Here is a 5,038-nt window from a genome sequence, read left to right on the forward strand (position 1 = left end):
TTTTTTTTTTTTTTTTTTTTTTTTTTTGTAGAGACTGGTTCTCCCCAGGTTACCTATGCTGGTCCAAACACCTGGCCTCAACAAATCCTCCCATTGTGACCTCCCAAAGTGCTAGGATTAAAATATGACCCATCATCTTCAGACTCCATTTTAATTTCTGATTTTAGTAATTTTAATCTTCTCTCTTTTTTCTTAGTCAGTCTATTGAATGGTCGTCAATTTTGTTGATTTTACCTTGAAGAATCAACTTTTGGTTACATTAATTTCCTGTATTCTTTTTCCATTCTCCATTTTATTTTTTTCCACTCTAATCCGTATTGTTTCCTTCATTCACTGTGCTTGGGTTTAGTTTGTTCTTCTTTCAAATCCTGAAGTACGAGACAGCTTACTTCATACCATTCATTTAAAGGTTTCATGCAGTCAATGAAACAAGATGCCACACACAGGCGAATCAATGTCAGCTGCTATATTACTACCATCATCATTAGCCTTGAGGTCAAATAGTCCCAGAATCAAATCTCAGATCCACCTATTACTAGCCATACAACACCAGGGAAGCTTTTACACTACTCTAAGCTTATATATTTTCATCGGCAAAATGGAAATAATATCTACTTGACAGGGTTACTGTGTGAATTAAATGAAGTACAGGTAAAGGATTTAGCAAAGGGCCTGGCACATAGTACGTGCCCCTCAACAGTACCTGTTTCCATATATATATAGAAAAAAAGGTAACACATAAAACACTAGGACATGGTTACTGACTACTTGTGGGAGAGAAAGGAAAAATCTAAGGGCAAAGAATCAAGCCTGGTATGTTACTTTTTACCAACTGAGATGCATCCAGGATGGGATTAGATATATAAGATAATTTATCAGGGAAGACACCTCTGAGGGAATGTGGCGCAGGCATGAAGGTAGTATGTGAGAACTCACAGACCACTATGCAAAGCTGACTCCTGTGAAAAAGAAAGAGCAAGGAGTTTTAGGTATCAATACAGTTCTAAGAGAGTTTTTGCATGGCTGATGGGGAGTCCTCCCACCAGTTTCCCATTAAAGTTAAACAGAGCCTCAGAGAACTAGGCTTGCTTTCACACCCTTGCTGGGAGCCTATGGGAAGGAAGCTTTCTGTGCAAAGGACTTGGTGAATTTGAAATGCACTGCCCTGGGCCTTCTGTCAATCATGTGCCTGCCATGAAGACCTGGCAGGGTCTCATTCATGGCTACCACCACAGAGACACTGAGAAAAAGATACAACCATGAAAAGGTGGAAAAGTGGAAAGTTCTATTCACATAGAAAATAGCAATCAGTCTTTCTCCCACCTGAAAGCTTTCTGAAAAATCGAGTGCTGTTGAGAATTGACAGAGGACTGATCACCAACTTAGAAACATGGTGAGAGGGGAAAAAATCTGCAAGAATATAACCATCTCCCAACAACTTTCCAACAGAAATAATGTATTCCTTGAAGAAACAATTATAGAGTATCTCATGTTACATGCTTTTTCCTGAGGCTTCACCCAGTAAAATAACATCAGCTCCATTCCTTCTTTTCTTTCTTTCCATAACAGCTCCTTCAGCAAGAGGATATCTATCCTGGGTTATTCCGATATAGCAGCCATGATGTCATTTCTGTATTTCAGGAAGACTGGCAGGTATGATGGCCTTTTCTCTTGTCCTGTTTCCTGCAGCACTGACTGCCATGCTTGGGAGATGGAAAATACTTATTTGCCTGTATCTGGGACTGGATCTCCTCCTTCCTCCATTAAACTCCTGCTTCTCAGTACTAATTCCTGCAGTTCCCTTTCTCCCTTACCTTTATGCTCCCTGTACCCCCACTGTCTTTTAGACATAATTATCTCCAGCCTCTGCTCATTTGTTTCTCAGATTTAAATGAGAAACATAATTTCACATTGTGAAACCCTCTTCATTATTTTTCACATCTCTCAATAGTGGAATTCTCTCCGTTCCCATAAAGACCAACCACTTCTCAAAGTGTTGCTTGACTTCTTGTCTCCAGACTTTGAAACCTTCCTTGCATATTACTGCCTCATAACCTTTCTAAAATCTAGTTAATTCACTTAATCAAGAATCTCCAGGGGCGTACTCTAGCCTCTTTGTAAGTTCACATTTCTTATATTTACTAATCCTTCTCACTTCCTTTACCTCTACTTCCTAGTATAATTCCTCCATCTTAATCAGAACTGTCTTCCTACACATCCCTGCCCCTTCACCCATATAGACATAAAATTCTTAGTTCCAATGCTAAGCCTGAAAACAGGGTGAACTCCCCTCCACCATCCACACTACAGACTTAACCACACCCTTCATCACAAGCAATCTCTGACCTCATGGAGAACAAAGACTTTAGGATTAGCCTGTGAACCTGAGACTCAGAATAAAACCTATGTGTGCTTGAGACCTTTTCCTGATGACCAATTCATGTGTTCAAAAAAGATACAGAAATGAAGATGGCAAGCCCCCTACCCCAGCGGACATAAGGCCTAAGACAGAAAATGAGACCTGAAAATAATCATGATTCCAAAATAGAAAAAAAGCAAAGGCCACAAGAAATCAGAGAAATCTGATGGGAAATATAGCTACACATTGGAATCACTGGAAAACATTTTTAACAGTGGATGCTCAAGCCCCACCCATGAGTTCCACTTTAAAGGTCTGGAGAGGGACCCAGGCACTGGTAATTTTTAATCCTTCCCTGACACTACCAACATGTAACAAGGATGAAGAACTCTTGTTGTAATAGGTAGAACTTAAAACTAAATCAATGATTTTCAGCTAGAAGTACTGGAATGACCTAAGGACCTTTTTCAAAATACATAAGACTATACTTTTTTGGCCCTAATTATTAAGGGGTTACACCCAGAACTCAGTAATCCAGTTGTGAAACAGAAGTTGAATGGACAAGCCACCTTATTTTATATGTTAAAATATATATACAAAGCATTTTCAAATGAGTGATAAGTGATGCTAAACCTTCTCTAAGTAATATTTATGGGAATGTTAATAATTTGAGTATTCTAGGCTGGGCGCGGTGGCTCACGCCTGTAATCCCAGCATTTGGAAGTCCGAGGTGGGCAGATCATGAGGTCAGGAGATCGAGATCATCCTGGCTAACACGGTGCAACCTCGACTCTACTAAAAATACAAAAACAAAATTAGCCAGGTGTGGTGGCAGGCGCCTGTAGTCCAGCTACTCCGGAGGCTGAGGCAGGAGAATGGCATCAACCTGGGAGGCGGAGCTTGCAGTGAGCAGAGATCATGACACAGCACTCCAGCCTGGGTGACAGAGCAAGACTCCATCTCAAAAAATAAAAATAAAAAAGTTTAAAAAACTGAGTATTCTAAAAACTATATGAAAATTCTAAAAACTATGAAAATCGAATATGTTATCAGTCATAGTGTCATATGCCACAGAAGTAACTAGATTTCTATGTGAGCTGTATCTTTACCATAGTAAACTTAATAAAAATCTCATTAGATTTGTAACCATAGTCATTTTAAATCTTTGTCATTCCCAGACAGTTGCTTTGATTCTTCCTCAAAGTATTTATATTCAGCTACAGTCCAAAATTGCTTTTCTTCGAGGAGATATATGGAAAAGACTCTGACAATGCCTCTTGAATACAAGTTTCTGATAACTTCAAGATGATACCACTGAACTCTCTGAGAACTTTCAAAATTTTATGAACAGGCTGATACCATCATGAAATTCAAGACAAAGAAGAAAATACCTCAGTTTCATTGGACTAAATAATCAAAACGATAATGTTTTCATAATTTTTTATTTGAAAATTCTTTGAATGTTTTCTGCTCCAGATTTATGAACTTTCTCTTTTAAGCTCTTTATACTTCACAGCAATTTGCTAAAGTATACTTTTGTGAACAAAAACTGAAACATTTGCTTTTGCTCCCAATATGAGTGCCCCAGAATTGGGAAACTATTCATGAGGATTCATACGCTTATGGTAATAAAGTTATCTGCACAAGTTCAGTAAGAATCTCCTCTCTTTATAACAGGACACATTCGAAAACATTGGTTACCAAGGCTTTGACTGGGATGTTCTATTTGACAATATACATAGAAGAAACCGGTAGGGAATGCAGGGAAAGTCTGAAGTTGGCCTTGATTTGGCTTCCTAGTCTCAAGAGATTTTTGAAAGTTTAATCTGAGAGTCGTATAAAACTTCTAGCAACGCAAAGTTTAAAAAGAGCATCTATGGTCCATTGCTACACTTGCTGCACCTAGATAAAAAATCTAGGCAAATTCAGCGAGACTCAACCTATTTTGCAAACTAATTCATCCCACTGGAATTATCTTTGATAAAAATAGACTCCTACATAGAGAAAATTATGTTGAAAAGAAAACTGTAGTACACCTGTTACCAGACTGAACCACTGTTCATTATCTTTGAGTCTTTATAATCCACTGGTAGACTAGACTGGACCCTGAATTCTTTTAGTTTTTCCAATGCAATTTTCTCCCCTGAAATCATTAAGAACAAGAATAGCTCTGTTGCTAAAGCTATATAAGCTTGGACAGTGGGTGCAGGACAGTGGTTGCAGCCCAACAAGTGAGAGCGGAAGCAGGGTGCGGCATCTCCTGTCCCATGAAGTGCAAGGGGGAAGGGAATTCTCTTTCCTAGCCAAGGGAAACCGTGACAAACAACACCTGGAAAATCAGGTGACTCCCACCCTAGTAAAACGCTTTACCAAGGGTCTTAGCAAATGGCACAACAGGAGATCATGTCCCGGGCCATGATCAGAGGATCGCTGACCCACTGAGCCTCCCTCATTGCTAGCACAGCAGTCTGAGATCTAACTGCAAGGCAGCAGCCAGGCTGGGGGAGGGGCGCCTGCCATTGCTGAGGTTTAAGTAGGTAAACAAAGTGGCCAGGAAGCTTGAACTGGGGAGAACCCACCGCAGCTCAAGGAGGCCTACCTGCCTCCATAGACTGCACCTCTGGGGACAGGGCATAGCCAAACAAAAGGCAGCAGAAACCTCTGCCGATGCAAATGTCC

The 5,038-nt window shown here is 40.0% G+C and overlaps 1 long non-coding RNA gene across 1 annotated transcript in view; it reads left to right on the top strand.

Moving 5' to 3' along the window:
• LOC108534465 (uncharacterized) overlaps positions 1-3,723 on the top strand; it is a 6,694-nt gene extending 2,971 nt beyond the window's left edge. Inside the window, exons 2-3 of the long non-coding RNA XR_001886986.1 lie at positions 1,570-1,653; positions 3,538-3,723. This is a non-coding gene — a long non-coding RNA (uncharacterized LOC108534465). The remainder of the gene's footprint in view (positions 1-1,569; positions 1,654-3,537) is intronic.
• Positions 3,724-5,038: the final 1,315 nt, after the last annotated feature.

This window comes from Rhinopithecus bieti, unplaced genomic scaffold (assembly GCF_001698545.2).
Source record: "Rhinopithecus bieti isolate Rb0 unplaced genomic scaffold, ASM169854v2 scaffold_12482, whole genome shotgun sequence".
Classification (NCBI taxonomy): domain Eukaryota; kingdom Metazoa; phylum Chordata; class Mammalia; order Primates; family Cercopithecidae; genus Rhinopithecus; species Rhinopithecus bieti.